This window comes from Palaemon carinicauda, chromosome 11 (genome assembly GCF_036898095.1).
Source record: "Palaemon carinicauda isolate YSFRI2023 chromosome 11, ASM3689809v2, whole genome shotgun sequence".
In the NCBI taxonomy this organism is placed as follows: domain Eukaryota; kingdom Metazoa; phylum Arthropoda; class Malacostraca; order Decapoda; family Palaemonidae; genus Palaemon; species Palaemon carinicauda.
In genome coordinates, this window is record NC_090735.1 from 67,695,396 (window position 1) to 67,707,895 (window position 12,500).

The 12,500-nt window shown below is 33.3% G+C and overlaps 1 protein-coding gene across 6 annotated transcripts in view; it reads left to right on the top strand.

The window, feature by feature from the left end:
- LOC137650047 (3',5'-cyclic-AMP phosphodiesterase, isoforms N/G-like) overlaps positions 1–12,500 on the top strand; it is an 832,709-nt gene that overhangs the window by 252,643 nt on the left and 567,566 nt on the right. The window lies entirely within an intron of this gene.

Below are 12,500 nucleotides of genomic sequence, written 5' to 3' on the forward strand. Positions count from 1 at the left end.
CCTACCTGGCCCTAAGCTTGGGTGGAGAGGGGCTTGGGCGCCAATTATATGTAGCTATGGTCAGTCTCTAGGACTGTCCTGCTATGGCATTGTTGCTGTCCCTTGCCTATGCCATTCACGATCAACATTTAAGCCCTTCCCCTTAACTATCCTAATTATGTAAAGAAATGACTAAGCTGTTGTCGAAGAATATCTTCAACATTCAAATAGGCCAAATTAAATGGTAAGTTTTTGCCTTTTAAAATTGCTTACTGCAATGAATCAGACGGGAAATGGACTGACATTTTGGCAAGTTTCCTGATTGGCACTCTCGGATAATAACATCATTGTTGTCTCTCATCATCAACTTGTTTTGGCCAGAATTCAACGTCAATATTTTCGGAGAACTTATTATCATGAAATCTCTACATTCTGAAAAAAAAAAAAAAATAGCCAGAATTTTAAGTTCATTTTAATATGAATATTCCTCTGGTAATTTTTTTAAGGGCAGCCCTTGTTTAAAAATAAATTTTTGCCTTTGTTTCAAAATAAAACTTTGTCCTTGTTCCAAAATGAATTTTTGCCAATGTTTCAAATAAATGTTTGCCCTTGTTTTGAAATAAAACTTTGCCCTTATCCCAAAATGAATGTTTTCCCTTGTTTCAAAATGATTTTTGCCGTTGTTTCGAAATGAAATTTTGCCCTTGTTCCAAAATAAAATTTTGCCCTTGTTTCAAAATAAAATTTTGCCCTTGTTCCAAAAGGAATTTTTGCCAATGTTTCAAAATAAAATTTTGCCCTTGTTCCAAAATCATTTTCTGCCCTTGTGTCAATATAAAAATTTTCCTTTCTTCCAAAACAAATTTTTGCCCTTGTTTTAAATTAATTTTTGGCCTTATTTAAAATTAATTTTTGGCCTTGTTTCAAAATAGGTTTTGCCCTTGTTTCAAAAGGAATTATTACCTTTATTTCAAAATAAATTTTTGCCATTGTTTCAAAATATTTTTTCTCATTGTTCCATAATAAATTTTGCCAGTGTTTAAAAATAATTTTTTTCCTTTTTTCAAAATAAATTTGGTCCTTGTCTTAAAATGAATGTTTGCCCTTGTTTCCCAAATAATTTATTGTGTCTTAATCGCTGCTTTGGGTTTATTTTTTCTACATATGAATCAAATCATAATTGCCAACTAACTTTATTCTTTTCATCAATCCTTTCAATTTTCGCTTTAATTGGGGACAAATACAAAGTTGTTGAAAGGGAATTTTATCAATCTTTCCCCGCCTCTTTGTGATACCTCCTTCATTACTGTATCGTAATTCCCCCTCCCAGAAGTCCTCATTCGTACTCTAATACCCCTCCAATTCCACATGATAAATTGACCCCATTCAACCAGCCATCTGTGCTCATCTGTGCTTGGAAACTTACGACCAGAATCCTAGTCTGTAATAATCCAAACGGCTTACCCAGAGGCCCTCGCTCGTCTGCTGCTGCTGCTGGTTCGGTGTCTCTCTCTCTCTCTCCTCTCTCTCTCTCTCTCTCTCTCTCTCTCTCTCTCTCTCTCTCTCTCTCTCTTGGAATTGCTTTTTAGATGTTTATCGATGGTCCTTCATCATCTTTTTTTTCTTCTTCTATTTCAAGAAAATATCATTGCGGGCTTCAGTTTGGATACTTGGCTGTTGAGTCAGGGATGTTACTGTGTGAACCCTGTTTTTGTTCTTTTTAGTTTCATTAAAATTTGGAGAGAGAGAGAGAGAGAGAGAGAGAGAGAGAGAGAGAGAGAGAGAGAGAGAGAGAGAGAGAGAGAGAGAGAGAGAGTGTGTGTGTGTGTTAAGGTTTCGCACAGAAAGATGCTTCAATTTATAACTATCAATAATTGAATTTTGCCTGCAAAATTTGATTATATTATTTAGTCTTTATGGTGCAAGTCATTATGTTTAGAGATAATTTGCGAGACAATTTTCCCATGATACATATCGTTATGATAAATAGATTCCTGTCATTTATTAATTCAACTTGCCAAAGTTTGTTTCTGTGACTGTGACAAATAAGGTTGTTGTTTGTTTTCAAGCCAAAATCGGTGTTGGTGAAGTTAAGTTATTTTATCCACTTCACCTGTTATCTTTGTTTACAAAATTAATACCAGCACCTCAACGCATTTCCTTTGCAGTGTCAGTGTTTAGATTATCAAAAAAAAAAAAAAAAAAAAAAAAAAAAAACTCACACACACATTAGGTTTGTGCCAGGAATTCCTGTGTCCAACTTTACGGTTTACATTCCTCCGTCAATGGCCCTGGTAGTTACTTCATCAGCAAACCCTAAATGAGTAATGTTAATTGTAGTGAAAAGGACTCTTGTATCTGTTATTGTTGAAAGTAGACGAAACACTGTTAGGGAATTTTCACATTTCATCTCGTCCAATGAAAAAATTTAACTTATGTGGCTCTCAGTATGTTAAAATCTCACCGGTATTATCACGATGAATCTTGGAATATATAAGCTGATGGTTATAGTTCTCGACAAGCTTGAAATGGTGTGTATAGTAACTAAGATAGAAGCTTAGTTTCAAACATGTATCTTAGTGGTTATCAGTGCAAAGTCTGAGATGATGATCCCTGATTTGTGGTAGTATTTGCAAATGATTGCTTTACGTTCTTTCATAAGGGGATTGCAATGCCATTGTTATTTATTGTTATTTTTTTTAGAATATTTTCATATTTATTCAATTAATTGTGTACACGACCCGTCTAAAATGGTGGCTAAATATTTAGATATGTACATACACGGCTTTTCACCAGGGTATGAATAATCCCTCTCTCTTACCCGCGGGACGGGGATAGCGGAGCTTGACTGAAAAGAATTTATATATATATATATATATATATATATATATATATATATATATATATATATATAGATAAATAAACACACGTGAGTGCGTGTGTGTAGCCAGACACTTGCTTTATATTATTTAGTGGAGATTTTTATTTATGCATGGAATAAATTTAGTGTAGTAACAGGCCAGAATTATTTTTGTTATCATCTTTAAGACTCGTACAGCATTAGAATAACTCTGGAAAGGATGCAACTTCGATAAATCCTTGAAGTAACTTAAAGTCTGACAGCTTATGCGTTTTGCTTCACATGTATTATGTAGATTTTGTCACTAAACAAAGCTCCTCTTTGCATTATTTCTTCTTAATACGAACTCGTAAATTTTCATGATAAAGATGATAGTAACTTTGAAATCATTTTTCATGATGCTATTTCATAAAGCAGAATGGAATGGCCATGGAAAATGACGAGGAAAAAGGATAGAGTGCAATCATGTGCTTTTTTGGGAATATTATTATTATTATTATTACTACTACTACTACTACTACTACTACTACTACTACTACTACTACTACTACTACTACTACTACTACTACTACAAGCTAAGCTATAACCCTAATTGGAAAAGCAAGATGCTATATACCCAAGGGCTCCAATAGAGGAAGATAGCCAAGTGAGGAAAGGAAGCAAGGAAATAAAAATATTTCAAGAGATGTAATAAACAATCAAAATAGAATATACTAAGAACATTGAATTAGATCTTTCATATATAAACTATATAAACTTAAAAAAAAACAGGAGAGAGAAGTAAGACCAAACAGCGTGCTGGAGTGTACCGTCAAGCAAGAGAACTCTAATCCATGACATTACAAGATCATAGTACAATGGCTATGGCACTACCCAAGACTAGAGAATAATGGTTTTATTTTGGAGTGTCCTCCTAGAAGAGCTGCTTACTATAGCTAAAGAGTCTCTTCTACCCTTATCAAGAGGAAAGTAGCCACTGAACAATTACATTGCAATATAGTTAACCCCTTGAGCGAAGAAGAATTGTTTGGTAATGTGTTGTCAGGTGTATGAGGACAGGAAACTGTGGAAAGATTATTCCAGACAAAATGAGCCGTAACGGGAGAGGAGGATCCAATGTAGTACTGTCTGGCCTGTCAAAGAACCCATTAACTCTTGCGGTAGTATCTCAACGAGTGGCCGTTGCTCTGGCCAACCTACTACCTATAAAATCAAATGATTAATGATAGCTTTTAGATAAAAAATGACCCACGAACGAGGAATTGTAAATTAACACTGAGGAGGGAGGAGCCATCTCCAGTGGGCCTCTTAGATCAATAAAGTTTCATTTTCTGTCTGTGTTAGATATGACAAGAATGACATTTTTTTTACAGATTAAAACGTATATCTATGTTTTTTAATCGGTAAGTCGATTACCTGCTAGTTTTTAGGGTGTTTTGGCATTACTCTTTGTTATAAACCGATAGTCGGATTCACAGTCATTTGAAATAGAACATCCTTCTTGTTCACACATCCATACACACATTTATATATATATATATATATATATATATATATATATATATATATATATATATATATATATATATATATATATACATACATATACATATATATATATATATATATATATATATATATATATATATATATATATATGCGTATGCGTGTGTGTGTTTTGCATTTAATGTTTGTAAGTATGAATTGTTTTCTTGTACGGTCGCAAAATAAAAACACCTTCTCGCCATGGAGAAAGATAGTAATTGACATCGCCAATAGGACTAACAGTGATAAAACAGTATCGTTTTATTGTATTATCGGTTTACAGAGAATCTTTCCCGTATTGATTTTTTTTTTCTCTTTTTTTTTGAAAGGCCTCAGTTTGGCGGTTTGCAAGAGGAGTCCATATCAGTTTTCGGGTGTCGCTACAACCTGTTGTTTAGCTTCCCTGGCACCACCTTTTCCCTCTCCCTACCCCCTACCCCCCCCCCCTCTCTCTCTCTCTCTCTCTCTCTCTCTCTCTCTCTCTCTCTCTCTCTCTGATGGGTCCTGTATCGATCCTCGTGAAATCCTCTTCCTAACGCCGCTCATCCTACCCCCTTTTGCTCTCTCTCTCTCTCTCTCTCTCTCTCTCTCTCTCTCTCTCTCTCTCTCTCTCTCTCTCTCTCTCTCTCTCTCCGTATGTGTTGAGCGCATGTGCTCATCCTCCTGACGCTTTTAGGTACGAAATTCATGCAACCTACTTTTACATCTAACACTTCGCATTTATAAAATATGATTTTCAGCATATATAACCTGTTCTTTATATATATATATATATATATATATATATATATATATATGTGTGTGTGTGTGTATATATATACATATATATGTATATATATATATATATATATATATATATATATATATATATAGCCAGACACTTGCTCTTTAGTATATAGAGGAGATATACACATACATTCATATTGTTTGCATAAAATTTTAGCAAGTTTAAACATTCATACATGTTTTATATTTGATATTTTTTAAATATCCTACCATGACCGAATTATTGATTTTGAAGGTTAATTTAGAATTATTAATGGTATTGGCAATAATGTAAGTATAATTTTTAGAGAAAAGTTTGTCCATTCGAGAAAAGGTTTAATGATACATTTAGCGAAGAGTCAAAAGTAATGAGACATGTTTATTAGCAGTGAATGATTAGGAAACAATGAATATTTAAGTAAAGATATCCTATTTGTGGAATGATTGAAAGACGTGAGACATGGTGTATTCATACTTATAAGACTGTCACGGCATACTGATAATGATCGTGACTTAATGGAAGCGTGCCACGAAGCTTGGAAAGTCTCTCGAAATTATTATTGGTTTATACCTTTCTGAAGAGATTGTGGTAATTTTTTTTTTTTATAATTAGATTTTTCATTGATATGTTGGTGTGAAAATTTTATAGTCGTGGTTGTGCGTATGGCTTTATCATGTAAACTTTGGTTTTAACCATTTTTTTATGTAAATATACGAAAATATTTTTTTTTTATTTTGTGCCTCCTTGTAGAACTTCCGTACTCTTGTTTAAGAAGACACTTGGAGAATTTTGAGTTTGTTTTTGGTCAGGTTTAAAAATTACGGTTCTCTATATACAATTCGTTGATATTTTGGGTTTAGCTGCACGTTTGTCATATTTCCATGACCTGACAGATGTTGAGTTAGTGTTTAGGTGACTTGTATAATTTTAAAAGTTATTATGTTTTTATGCGGAATAGAAGAGCTGACGTTACTTCAACTAGAATAAATTCTGTTATACGAAAGGAAGAATTAGTTGTTAAATAAAGAAAAAAAAAACATAATAGGTGTTCTTACAGAAAAATGCAGCAGCTGGTGTTAATTGATCTTCGTAAATGAACAATTCTTCAGATGTTAATGAAACTTGTAACAAACTTTAAAAGTCTGGCACCAGCGGCATTGAGTGATGATGAGTGGATTATCTCCTCATACATAAAAATAGTTTCCTCTTCGATATGCTTAGATGATTAAGATTTCACCATTTTCAAAGCTAATGAATTAATCGTAATAGCTGGTTGCTGGTTGTTGGTTAAATTTAGGTTGCTCGTTTTATCAAGCAAGGTCAAGCAACCATTGTATTTATCACAGGACTTAAAAACGACCAACAATATGCAGATTGAATATTTGATTGCTTTCATCCTAAGATGAAATTGCAGTAATTTTTATACTTGGAATCTGTTTATACAAGAATAGTTTTTTTATGCTTGGAAACTGTTTATACTGGAATAGTTATTTTTTATACCTGGAATATGTTTATACTGGAATAGTTTTTATGGTTAGAATCTGTTTATACTGGAATAGTTTCTCAATTTCTTAAATCACTTGCTTTTAAAATGATGCACTTAACATTGTATGACCATATTTTGAGAAGAGTGTAATGTTACTGGAACATTTTCTAGTTTCTCAAATAATTAGATAATGTTTTCAAGATCTCTGTGCGACTTACTTTACTTGTGTCTCCTTTGGAAGTGATTTTGTTTACATATCTCCCACTCTTGGGGCCTTGCATTGCCTGTCTTCCCACCCCTCCTCCACTGTTGGGGTGACTTAATTTAGCTGTGTCACCTTTTGGGCCGACTACCTTTATTTGTTCCATCTTAGGGTAACTTTGTTTAACCTGCCTCTCCTCTGTGAAACTTATTAACAGCCTCCCCTCTTGGTTAGACTTATCAACCGTCTCCCCTCTTGGGGTGACTCAATTTTCATGTCAACCCTTTGCCTTAATTAATTAACTTTGTCTTGCAATGAGTATGAACTGAAAATTGCAAGAGGGTCACCTTTACTCATTTCCTAACAAATTTGTTTCTCATTCAGTTCTTTCAGACTTTGCTGGAATTCATTGAAAATTACATTGATATTATATTCAATTACTAGGAACCACAAGTGAAATTCCTTAATCACTCTGTATTTTTATAATGCTTATAAAGTACCCTCTCACTAGAGCCTTTTTGGAATAATCGTCTTATGAATTTTATTAGGAAAGTCGGCCACTTATATATTAATGAAAATGTATTATGTTACTCCTTCACGGCTTTTGGAGCATAAAAATAGTTCGTGTGTTTTTTTTTTTAAACAGAACGTTAACTTCCCCACACATCTTAATGGTATATCATGGACTCGCTGAAGAATTAGATAATTTCTGTTCAATGTACATCCGGCTACGCTTTTTACTTAGGCGACGTGCATTATGGAAAGCTCTTTCGGTGGGAGTGGTTTTGTTACGTTCGGTGGTTGGAGAGGGGATAGGGGTTTGGGGCATATCCTGGGCGGGAGGGGGGGGGGGGTTAGTTAGCTCATTACTGTTTTCCTTAATATAAACTGATTGGAAAGTTTATTGTATATCTTTTGTGTTGGAAAGATAATCCCTCTAACAACACAAGTTAATCAGTCATTCAAGATTAAATAACTTGTGTGTGCTTTTCAAGAGAGACGTTTTATTGGAATTTAATATTTTCGAATCTTCCTACTCATGACAACTTCCAGGTTTATTCTTTATACTTTTAAAAGGTTCTGTATCATCTCCGCAATACTAAAGTCCATCATAAATTCAGTGAAAGCTATTCAGTAGAAAAACTAAACACGTAAATTAATTGAATACCGAATCATCCGTAATTCAACCTAACGTTGTGCTCCAAGTCTCAACCTGAAGTGGGTTGATTGGGCTTCGCTAACCTAGACCCTGCAACCTAAACTGACTTGGGTAAATCTTATAGTAGTTTTTATTTTATTTATTCAAGTAGTATTCCCAGAGTATATTTTTTTATCACATTTATTTATAAATCATCCACTCATAAATTATATATCACGTGAAATTGTAACTAGAGTAATAATATATATACTCTGAAGAAGTATCACGAAACTAGTCAGGACTTAATCTTATATTTCATATTTTCATTTTCCCTGTGGTTCTTTTGCATATATATATATATATATATATATATATATATATATGAGAGAGAGAGAGAGAGAGAGAGAGAGAGAGAGAGAGAGAGAGAGAGAGAGAATAAAGCCCGTGACCACATAAAGAAGTAAATTCAGAGTGCACAGCCTCCATTTCCATCCATTTTACGAATTCGGTGAGCGTGTCGGGTTTTGGGAATCCTTCACGGGTCGCTGCCCAGGAGGTCGGAAATTTCAAAAGTCACTTTTCATATATTTCTCCGCCGTCCCCACTGCATTCAAGTCCTAACGTCTTAATTGTAAATTATATCTTGTGAATTCAACTCACGTAGCCCATTTCTTTTCTTTTTTTTTCATTTATTCATGTTATACTTTTAAGTCTTTCTTGTATTTGATCATACATTGTTTAAATTTGTTGTATTTATATTTTTACTCTCTTTTTATGGCTTGATTTTTTTTTAAAGATTTGTGTCTTTTGCCTTTTTCATTATTTTTATATTTCATGTTCTGTATGTTTTACTAAGTTCTCAAGCATAATTCCCCCAGCTATGATATTAAGATTTTTCTATACTCTAGCTTTTTCTAATTAGTGTTGCATTTGGGAAATCTTATTTCCATAGTTATTACTATAATGAGACAATTGTAATTTTGTTTTAAATGAAAAACTAATAAAAGTAAAAAAAAAAGCAAAATATTCCGCATGAATTATAAAGCAAATTTAGACATCTCTGTTTTCCTTCCTGTTGACGAAGATGTTAATAGTAATTCCATGAATTCATGTTATAGACCCGCTCATAAAGTATATGATAGACCAGTTATTCTTTGGGCGAGTGTATGTGTATATGTATATATATATATATATATATATATATATATATATATATATATATATATATATATATATATATATATATACACTATGTGTGTTGTTTATTGTTTGAGACTATAAATAATAAGAAAGTCAGATGATAGATGGGCATTAAGATTAACAGAATGGGTCCGTAGATATTGCAGAAGAAGATTTGGAAGGAAAAGAAGACGATGGATTGACGAACTAAGAAAGTTTCCGGGTGTGGACTGGCTTAGAATGACCATAAAGGATTTGTCTGAGGCCTTTATTTTACAGTGGACTTGTTGCGGATGATGATATATACAGTATAGTATTCTTCATTCAGGGCATCTTTCACTCATTAAATGAAAGGTAATTTGGTAAAAAATATCACATTTCATTTTTCTTTGTAATTAACCACCGTATGAGACACGAACCAGTTCATTGTTGCGTTGAATAAGGCCACCGTTTAGGCACTATAAACGACCTGTTAAAAGTGACGTCGAATGCTAATACCTGTAAATATTTAGAACTTCTTAAATTCGCACGTCATTATATGACTGCTCCTTCTTCACGCTTATAAATGAAAGAGATTATGTTAATTTCATTCTTTCGCCGTTGGTGACAAATTCCATTCTAATATCGAAGTATGGAGACGCCGACCCATAGAGAAGATATTCTTTTGGGAACCGCTGTTAGCATTCTTATGCATATGAGATGACCTATCAAAGGGCGCTAAAGTCCCACTTTTATTTCTCGTAGTTGGCTTGGCATTTGCAAGGCTGGCTATTAAAAGATTCGACTTTAATGGGCATCTGCCTCTTCCTTATCGTCGTCTTCTTTTTCTTTTTTTATAACATGGGCGCATAAGATTTCATCAAGTCATTCAGAAAATCTCTCCTATAAGATAAAGAAGAAGTCTCGAGTTATATATATATCCTTAGATACTTTATTTATTCTTGTACTTTTTTTTCTTTCTTTTTTTTTGCAGGACGAATTACCTCATGGGCAATAAATCTCATTCATTTTCTATCTGTTACCATAATTGTATTCAGAAAATGCGTTGAAAAGTAGGTGATTCTAACTACGTTCAATTGTCACTTTTTTCTTGATATGTATATATATATATATATATATATATATATATATATATATATATATAGAGAGAGAGAGAGAGAGAGAGAGAGAGAGAGAGAGAGAGAGAGAGAGAGAGAGAGAGAGAGAGAGAGAGAGAGAGGTGTCCACAAATTGGTGATTCCGAAGAGAAGACTTCACTGGGGTCATTGCATAGTACCTCTAGTTCACCATCTTAATTGCCTAAATACATTGAACTATTCTCTTGTATCTTTCTTCCCCTGAAACGCTTTCTTGTTATTTCGCTTATTCCTTACCAGTGCCGCTTACACGCCATTTAACAACCTTTTTAAGGGTCACCCCTTCCCCTCCCATATTATTATTATTATTATTATTATTATTATTATTATTATTATTATTATTATTATTATTATTATTATTATTATTATTATTATAAGCTAAGCTACAACGCTAGTTGGAAGAGCAGGATGCTATTAGCCCAAGGGCTCCAACAGGGTAAAGTCATTATTTCCTTGATTTTGTAATTTATGCAGTGTATTTACTACTTTTCTGTGGTCTGCTTTTCTATCGGGTCCCGGGGGCTTGTAGCATCCTGCTATTCCAACAACAGTTTTTAATGGTATATATACGTGAAAGAGAGATTAAATGAAATTATGGGTGTGCAATATTGTCGCCATACAATGAAATGTAAAGACTCATTTAGCCGGTAACGATGTCCTTTTTCTTCCTAAGTGGCCCTGCGAGGGTGTTCTGAGAGAGGGGACTTAGGTATTCGTGAATAATGCAAGGAATAATGTATGCGAGAGATAAGGTTATGTGTGGACGCTGTCGCTAGACTATGCAGCGTAGCACACTGCACCAATATCTGTGAAGATAAGTATTGCCGTTTTGACCTTTCGACAGTCATGATTATCTTATGTGACTCCGGTATCTTGGAAGGTGATGATCTCTTCCGAAAGATTGGATGAGTCTCCAGAGACTGATAAGTTTATTCAGGTCTGTTTCACGTGTGCATAATTGTATGTATCCCGGTACCAAGTCTGGTACATGTATGTATCCAGGTACCACGTTTTATGCTTTCAGTTTCATCGCAGTCTTGTAGGATGTTATGTAGATTAGTAAAATCTTTATTCTTTCAAGAACCCAAATGATTTTAGATTTTAGCTTGTGTCATCTTGGCTGATAGTTTAGATTTTTTTTTTTTTTACTTTGTCGTGTAAAACCTTAATGCTATGGCGATAAGAGATCCATTGTTCATAATTACTTTCGTGCTAACACCATATCATATGTAAACATTTATTACAAACAGAAAGACAGATAGAATTCTAAGACCCGGAAATGCTATTTCTATAGGTGATGGTTCCAGAGTTTGAGAATATTTTGCTCCGTTTCCAAATATGTGTATTAAATAGCAAACGTTATTTATTAACTTGTTGTCTTAGTGACAAAAGTATTCTATTTTAAATTTCGTGTGTTTGCCAGACTTAACAGTTTACTGGAATAATGTTTTAGAAATGGTAAGAGATTATATATATTGGCGTTAACTATAAAATGACCAATATATAATTGACTGAAATTTAGGAGAATAAGTTTAATTATTGATGCACAAAAGTTTTCTTTATTCAGCAATTTATTATTATTATTATTATTATTATTATTATTATTATTATTATTATTATTATTATTATTATTGTTGTTGTTGTTATTAATTGCTAAGCTACAACTCTAGTTGGAAAAGAAGGATGCTATAAGCCCAGGGGCTCCAACAGGGAAAATAGCCCGGTGAGGAAAGGAAACAAGAAAAAATAAAATATTTTAAGAACAGTAACAACATTAGAATAAATATCTCTTATGTAAACTATAAGTTTTCATCTGTTCATCTATTCCTTTGCGTACACTTTTTTTTTTGAAACATTACTGAAATCATTATAAACCCAGCTTAAGACTTCTGAAATTGTTGGCAAATAAAGCTTTCATATTCCTCCGGAAAGCAAAAGTAATCTTATAAATATATGAAATCATCTGTAGTAGCTGCTTAAAATTACTAAAAATAACTTGATGTATAGTGTATAGAATCGCAGATAATGATTATTATAAAATTATTAGAAAATCGTCTTATGTTATTTCGAGCAGAAGATATATGGCAACCCCTATCCCTTTCCCATTCCGTCCTCGCCCATCATGGTTAAATATATTTCGTTATTTGGTTTATTTAGCATAATTGAAGAACTGAAAGCTACATTAAGTTTTTTAGTGAAAATGTGTAAC